Genomic DNA, 8,711 nt, shown 5'->3' with positions numbered 1-8,711 from the left:
AGGGTGGAGTCGGGATATTCGGCCCATTGTTATTGGCCACATGTTAACTTTTGGATTGTATGCTTTAGGGGCTGAGACAAATGGAGTCGGGACTTTAGAGGTTTTTGAGAGGAACAGTTCATCTGTCTAAGGTCAGATCTCTACACACCCGAGGGGGAGGATTATTCCAGCCCTAATAGGCCTCAGAGTTTTCTCAGGAGAGATGGGTGCAGCACTCCTGACTCAGCCAGACATTAATCTGATCCTCACACTGTATTATACCATTCCTTGTTAAATTCATGTTTATACTACTCCACAGTCAATTCTGGACATTTCCTTTACATCTGATAATTTTTTTCACATCTGTATGTAATACACATTCATTCTTAATATAACCCTTTAGGTGTGAAGGTAAACAGAGATATTGTTATCTAGCCCTCTTTTTCCTAAATGATGGAAATGCTGATTTTCAGAGAAGATAGGACAAATATTATAAAGAGGAAACCAAAGTCCAAGGAAGTGTCCCAGTCATAGTGAACTATATTTCAAGAGGACTCAGAGAAATGTAAGACATAAAATCAGAATACCTATTACCATTTTTTTTGTCTGTTCAAGAAATCACAGAAATGATTAAGGTTCTAGAATACTGAGCAAAGCATATGCCCCTCCTTTAAAATTTTTTTAAAAGGGAAAATTAACTTTAAGGGTAATTCTGTTGTAAGTGGAGTTCATAATTCCAGAAAGGCAGGACTCACATGCCTCTCATTTCTGTTGCCTGATTGAGCAATGATAAGATCTTCATCCAACTGAGTAAATAGCGTCAGCTGCAGAAGGACAAGAAGCCCAGGAGCACTGCAGCAAGGCCAAGACTGGTCTGCCAGATCCCTGGACAGCGTCTGGAGCCCGTGGACTCTTAGTCAAAGCCTGGTGGGAGAAGTGCGAATAGGTCCAGTGGACTGGCAGGTGAGGAGAACACCAAAGACACTGATAAACGGCGGGCAATCTGTGACTACACCACGTAGGTAAGAGGCACTTACTTGTGGGCAATGCCTTCACTAGGTATAGTTTTACCTGACTGACCATATATTCAAAATCTGACTGAACAGTTTAAGGTACATGTCATACCAGGCTCTGTCCTGGCTTTATCTGCTAGAGTGTTTTAAATATTTATATGATGATATTTCATAATATTCAATATGATTTTTAGATTGGATTTCTGTAATATACTCTTTTTTAAAAGATTTTGATACATCTTCAATGTTTGACTCAAAACACTTCACTATAATATCGAAATATGGGTGCATACGGAATTAAATATTGCTTATGGTTTTTATACAGTTATAAAACTAAAAGGCAGACCCTGTCAAAGCCAAATAATGAGCATTAAGATGACAGGCAATGTTCTCTGCGGAACGTGGAATCCCTGGCCAGACTCACGGTCCTGAGGGCCACAGCACAGGAGCACAAGGTCCCCTGCTGGCTACAGGAGGTGGGGACACCGAGACTGTGCTTGTGCTCAGTGCGGTAACGGTGCTTGCTCCTTAGGTCAGCATGCGCAGTTGCCACACTACACACTAGTGTTTAGCACCACGCTAAACACTAATGCAAAGGCATGGGACAAAAATCTCAGGCTAGCTAGAATGTTCCACTTTTCATATCATCATTGAAAAGAAAACAGAAAATGTTACATTCCTAGTGAAATAATTCAGTCAAAAATATAACGACAGCGCTTATGGGGCACCAGGCTGCACCTAGAAGAGCTTCGAGGATGGGCCGGCAACACCAGGCCTTAACCAAAACCCACTCACCGTCGTCCAACTGTGTTCCCAGCATTCCGGATCCTTTTGGGAAGAGACTCACTTGGTTGGCATAATTTCTTCTGGTGCCTCTGGCCTTTGCCTGTATCCTGTGGCATTTCTTAAAAGACGTCCTAATGTGAGATGCCCTCATGTAGAGGATCCTCCTACATGGCAGCTACAGGGGATCAGGGAGACAGACTGGGAAAACACTTTAATGCTGAAGATTCCTCACCTTGTTCTGAGTGCTGTGAAAGGGGTAAAGGTGGTGTTCCTAGGATGCCTGGCACTCAGTAGGCAATTAGCAAACAGCAAGAGCTATTCTTCCACTTACTTAAAAGAATGCATGTTTTGAACCAGGATGGGCTTCTCCAGTTGTGGTCTACTGTGTCCTGATTATGAAGTGATGGCAGTTCTTTTTTGACAAGCTAGGAAAATAAATGATATTTAATGTGGCTGCATACTGGGGATTATAGGTTTTCATAATCTCGGGAAAACCACTTCTCGGTCTCCCTTCCCCTTGCCCTTATGGAGGACAGGTTGGAGGAGAGGGAGGGTGTTTGTGTGAAGTGAGACAGGGCATTGGTGTCAGCACCATATTTCTTTTCCAACCCTAAAATCTCATTTCCTCAGAACTGTGTTTAACCGTTCTGCATTTACAGCTCAAGTTCCTGGCGGCCCATCCTTCACCTATCCTACACCACTGAGGTAATGCTTGGAAAGGACTTAGAAGGAAATGGCCCAGAAGTGCTAAGTAGAATTACATGATAGGAATCGGCAGTGGGGAGCCACACGAACAGATAAAATCTGTCTGCACATTTCATTTTCCCTGCTAGATTTTATGGAACCCTCATGTGTTACATTGGAAATAAAGCAGGAAGTCACATTTTTATGAGTAATATGTATGTTGAATATTGGAAAAGAATAACAAAGTAGTGGAATAGAATATATGCACTCAGTTGGGTACAATAAAAATAGCCAGAAATTAATAGTCAACCACTTTCCATTGTGAAATATTTAAAAATAAATAACAAAAAATAAAGATAGGAGAAGGTGAACCATAGAAGGGACAGTTTGGGGAACAGTTTCTTGTTTGGGGAAAGTCGTTCTGGAGAATTATCTGCAGAGGAAGATTACATAAGGACAACCTCCATATAACCACCCACTGATTTAACTGCTCATTAGTTAAAGAGGGCCCAGCATTGTGCTAGACCTTCATGCAGACAGTGCTGGGATAGGCACAGTGGAGGCAGGACAACTTTTATCCTGTGAACCACAAGAAAGAGAAGGAAATCCTCTGGGGGAGCCATGATACACCCTCAAACGGCCGTGTCTGATGTCCTGAACGTGAGTCTGCGTGCAGGGCGAACATGCGGATGAGGGCTTTCATGCTGTGAAACCGCATTTGCAAAAGCACAGGGAAGACTTGGCCAGGTGAGGGAAAGACCACAAAGTCTGATATCTTGGAACACCCACTGGGTCCACGGATGAAAACAGAGAGAAAAACTGGCTCCGATTTGCAGAACCTTGTAACCAATACTCGTATGACTGTTCTTCCTGCCTCCTTCGAGGAGAGAAATGCGCTGGTCGCTGGGTAACATGATGGAGTCTACTCAGCTACATTCAGCGAATGAGCCCGGCAGTGCTCGGTGATCCGATGCTCGCAGCAGACCTGGCGTCTTTTCTTCAACACAGCTCCAGTGTCCTCCTCAGCACCTTGACTCTCAGCGGTACCACACCCCTTCTCACTGTTAAGATAAGGAGCAGCTCCCACAAGCGAGGCCTGGGACTCTGGAACCGGACCTCCCAGGCCCCTGAGCACTGGCCGTGAGGATCTGGGAGCCCCCCGACCCCGTCCGTCCGACCCCACGGGCAGGTCCGCTGATGAAGGAGGCAGTGCGGGTGCAGTGAGTGCGGAAGAAATGGAAAATACACACGTCTGTGTTCCACGGGAGATGCACACCTCTTCTCGGAGCTTCAGAAAAGACAGAGGAAAGAAAAGAGGCTGCCGCTGCCGGTGGTTCCTGTCCCGCGTTTTCCGTGTCCTCTGCAAGGTCACAACAGCTATGATCTGTTCACCGTCTCTGTGGGGTCGTCGCCATCCTAGCGGGGCAGTCTTCACCCCATCGTGGGTCAGCGGAAGGGACTACGCTTCCTAAGTGTTTCTGCAATTGTAAAACGGGCTAATTCGACTGAAAACCTTAAGCTATGTACTCCGACACGCAATACCTTGACATAGGAAATAAACTGAGGTGATTTTTTAAAAACAAGCCACTCAGGGTGACATCTGGAGAAAAGCATTTTCTCTTCCCTCCAAATGCCAGAGTGATGGATGCAGTCTGCCTCTGCATGTCTTTTCCTGACCACTTCTTCCCTCTTCCCGAATGAAAAAATCAGATGAGGAGACAGGGATTCAAGAAGACAAGAGTCCAAGAACATAAACGAAACAGATGAGTTACCTGACAAGCGTGAATATGTCGAGATGATGTTTTAGCTCCTGGCAAAGAGTTTAGGACTGAATCACGGACTGACACAAAGGAGAGTAAATACCTTGAGAGTTATGGTGACTATTAACGCTAGTAAAAAGTTGTTCAAAAAAGGAAATGTAGCTCCCAATAAAAAAACCTGGCTCAGTGACAAGAAGAATTCACTTATTTCTGTATTGCTGGGAATTCTGAGTTTATATCAAAATGTATGCTATATCGTGAAAGGGTGTGGGAGGAAAGTGCATGTGAGTCAGCCAGGCAGGAGACTGAAAATCCCTCTACCCGAGAAGTTTGAACATGTGACTTCCGTGTGCTTTGCAAGGTGGAAACATATAATTTGGAGATGTTTGCACAAAGGCAAGCCTAGAAGAAACAGGACAGCTGAAATGCCTACTTCCAGAAGGAGCAGGGAGGTGACATTTTCACCGCAAACGTTACAATGTACGTTCCCATAGGTAACAACTATTTCACAGGAAGGAAATATTTTGAGAAGCACAAAGAGGAACAATGGTGTTCCGTGGGAAGACTGCTGTGAAAGGGCCGTGTCTAGAAACGAGACTGCAGGGCAAGAAAGAAGATGTATCTTCGTAAGCAGATGGCCACACAGTACTCTGGAAAACCCCGTAGGTGTCTTTACATGAGCAGTAAGTGGACCCACAAGAATGTACGTGTGTATTCATACGCCAGTATATTTCCATCTAGGTGATACAGAGAGAGATAAATTCAGTGTGTAGCATTGTTTGCAAGCACAGGAGAGTGACCCTAAAAATGGGAATGCCGAACATCTCCGGGTAGCATCAGCTGATGGGGCTGCCAGAAGGGGTGGGAAGAGATGGGATTGTGGGCGAGAGGGAAGGAAGAGCCCCTCTGCACAGAAACCAAGGACAGGAGCAATTCCGTCGAGTTTAGAAGGAGCTGGAAGAAACTCACTTCATGCTGTATCTTTTTCACCTTAAGTGGAGGGCAAGACCAGTACCCGAAAATGTTTGCGGTGAGAGTCTGAAGAGAACAGCAGTGGCCCGGAATCACTGCCATGGGCCAGGAGAGCTGGCTAGGATCAAGAAGGCCAGTCTTGCTTTCCTCCTTTCTAAGCCCCGTGCCCTGGCACAGTGCGTTAACTTATGGGAAAATCATCACTACAAGAGTACATGTGTGCTCTGATTATGTGTACAGATATTCATTTAAACCAAAGGAAGGGCACGTCCATAACCGATTCCTGGTTATCTAAAGGGGTGCTGACTTTCTCTGTGAAAGAAGATATAGCAGATATTTTAGGCTTCTGGGCTGCATCAGGCTTTGCCACTGTAACATGGAAAGCAGCCGCAGCTGACATGTATGTAATTGGACAGATGTATGTTTCCATAAGACTTCACTTACAAAACTGGCTGTTCCAACAATCTGATTAGAAACTGGGCAGAGGACATGAGCAGACATTTTGCAGGAAAGACAAACAAACAGCCAAAGAGCACATGAAAAATGCTCACGATCACTCATCATTAGGAAAATACAAATCAAAACCACAGTGAGCTCTCCCCTCACACTCCTTAGGATTGCTATCATCGAAAACACAGAAAATCAAAAACGTTGGCAAGGAGATAGAGAAAATGGAAGCTTTGCACATGGTGGGAACGTAAAATAGTCTCTGATAACAGTGATATGGCTCTCCGCAAAATGAAAAATACTTACGTGATTCAGAATTCCACAGTTCAGTGTATATTCAAAAGAATTAAAAGCGGAGTCTTGAAAGATACCTGTAGCAGTAATCCCACTACAGCACATCACACCCACGTTTGCTCACAGAAGCCAAAAGATGAGGCCAAGCCAAGCGCCCATTACCAGAGCAAGGGATGATCAAAATAGGACGCACATGGGGACACTACATGCTGCCCCAGAAAGGAGGGGAGCTGGCACAGGCTACCACGGATGGATCTTAGGACTTCTGCTCAGTGATATAAACCAGTAATGGAAAAAAAGGTACAGACTGTAAATTCTACTTATTCGAAGAGTCTGGCACAGTCACCATCATGGAGACAGAAAGGAGAGACGGCGCACACCTGCAGCCCCAGAGCTCTGAAGAGGGAGGCGGGAGGGTTATATATTCGAGCCCAGCCTCAGCAACTCAGTGACTGAGACTCTGTTTCAAAATAAAATAAATAAATGGATAAATAAGTAAATAAGTGAAAGGTTGTGATGTAGCTTAGTGTGAAGGCAGTGGGTTTAATTCCCAGCACCAAACAAGCCCGGAAAGGAGAGTAGCAGTCCTGGCTCGGTAAGTGGTAGGAGGAGCAGAGAATGAGTGTTATTGTGGCGGACAGGGAGTCGCGGCTTTGCAAGATGGGAAGAGTTCTTGGGGGTGATAACGTGGACATTATCGCCTGAGTGGTGCACTGAGGCTGGGCTGCGAATGTAGCTGTTTAAATTGAACAATACAATAAACAACAACAAATGAAAAATAGACCATTGGCCAAAGTCTGCCTTCTGTTACAATCTGCCGACTCCAGAGCTAGAGATGCAGGGGATAATTGTCACTGAAAACTAAAAATAAGACTTCCGCTTGGTCTCCTTGGTGCTTTTCTCTGCGCCACCCGTGCTCCGTGTCGTGGGTGGGAAATTGGGGAGCCAACACTCGCGTGCTGAGTGGAATTGGTCTTGGGTTCTCCACGTTCAGCTTCCAGGCAGGGCTGTCCCTGGCCGTCCATGTAGGCAGGAGCAGGAGGGAAGCCGTTTCCTTCAGGGGAAAGCTAATTCCAGCAACACAGAGGTTCCTCCAAAAGTAAAAGTTCCCATCCCCCCAGTAATGGCATCCCTGGTCCTGGGTCCCTGGTAAGGAGCCCCCACAAAGCTGTGTCCGAGGCCTTCCCCAGGGCTGCTTTGTTTTCAGAGTTGCTTTTTAAGGTGTACCTAAGGTATGTTTTTAAAAAAATCTTTTGATTTTTTTTCTGCAAATGTAAGGCTTCCAGGTTTAAAAGAAGAGAACAAAGTTGCCTCTGACTTTCGGCCGGCATTCTGCAGTTCTCCTGGGAACAGGTCGCCTGAGGTGAGGGAGGGGCCTTGGCTTTCTCTTGAGAGAATATTGGCCGCAGTCTTGCTGGGAGACGGCTTTGACATCCATCCGTGGGAGGGGTCCTCTCTGAGAACGACCTAAGTACAGGGTAGCGTCGCCGAGCCTGTCTGCTCACAGTACTCCTCTCCCGAGGTCTGGAAATTGTTTTAGTGAGAACTGGGAGAGAACACAAGCTCATCAAATTGGCAGGGGGCATCGTACGGGGGTCGCTGAGCCTTCGGAAGCAGTGAGCAGATCTCAGCCTGCCTTGCACAAAGCCAAAACCCTGGCGGGCAGCCGGGAATTTCTCAAATCCACCTCCCGAACTGAAACCTGCTCATATTTTGTAAGGTTAAATGTTGAAAGTGAAGGTCTGACTGTTGGCTCTGTAAATATGGAAAAGGAAGAAGAGGGACAAAAATGTGGCTTTGCAGGGTAGGACTTTTATCTCAAGCAGGTACATTGTAGATCTCTAAGCGGGAACACAGAGGGCGCCTTGTACGCTCTCCCTCTGCAGGCCGCTGTAATGCTGCGAGGGAGTAAAAGGAGCCAGGGAAACGGTTTCTGTGTGCTGTGGAGAAGAAAGGGCAATTCATGCGCGCTGCGAGCCCGGCGTGGCGCTCACGTTTCAGGTGGGGTAAGGAAGGAGGCCTGCTGGAAACTGGAGCCCGAGCTGCGGCCCGCACGGGGGCCTGCCGCGGCTCCCTGCACACACAGTCCAGCAGTGGGCAGCGGTCCTGTCCAGGACTGAGCGCGCCCAGGTGTCCCTTGGGGAGACCCTGGAGAGAAGAGGTCAGTCTCCATCCAGCATGGCAGCACGAGGCGCCTGCTGAGGCCCTGAAACTGCCTAGTCCGAGTGAGAGGTGTGTTGAAAGTTTAGGAGATACACTAAATATCAAAGACTGAGTACCAAAAATAAGGCAAAATGTCTCTGTAGCTTTGGGGGTCCTGGATGTGTAGCTCAGTGATAGCCCACATGCCTAGCACAAATGAGGTTCTAGGTTCAATCCCAATTACCCAAATAATAACAATGGCTATGATAATAATATTTGTGTGGGTGGCATATTGAAATAGCTTTTTATATATCTTGGGTTAAGTAAAAATATTATTAATCTTACCCAGTATTTTTTCCTTTTAAAAATGTAATGGCGGCCGGACGTGATGGTGCATGCTTATAATCCCAGCACTCGGAGGCTGAGGCAGGAGGATCGCTGTGAGTTCGAGACGAGCCTGGGCTACATAGTGAGTTCCAGTTGAGTCTCAACTACATAGTGAGACTCTGTCTCAAAAAACAAAACAAAAAAAATGTGACGGTTACGGTGGGCTGGGGATTTAGCTCAGTGGCACGGTGCCCACTTCTTCACATGTGCAAGGTCCTGAGTTCGATTCCTGGTACAAGAAAAATAC

At 46.4% G+C, this 8,711-nt stretch overlaps 1 long non-coding RNA gene across 1 annotated transcript; it reads right to left on the bottom strand.

Annotated features, from left to right (window-relative positions):
* Positions 1-701: 701 nt before the first annotated feature.
* Positions 702-8,448, bottom strand: LOC117283854. The gene is made up of 3 exons (XR_004514888.1): positions 8,423-8,448; positions 1,788-2,203; positions 702-903 (listed from the first exon to the last, which is right to left on the bottom strand). It is a non-coding gene; the product is annotated as an uncharacterized LOC117283854 (long non-coding RNA).
* Positions 8,449-8,711: the final 263 nt, after the last annotated feature.

The sequence above is a fragment of the Fukomys damarensis genome, unplaced genomic scaffold, assembly GCF_012274545.1.
Source record: "Fukomys damarensis isolate Sample0158 unplaced genomic scaffold, DMR_v1.0_HiC HiC_scaffold_31, whole genome shotgun sequence".
In the NCBI taxonomy this organism is placed as follows: Eukaryota; Metazoa; Chordata; class Mammalia; order Rodentia; family Bathyergidae; genus Fukomys; species Fukomys damarensis.
This window is presented reverse-complemented; position numbering and strand designations above follow the sequence as displayed.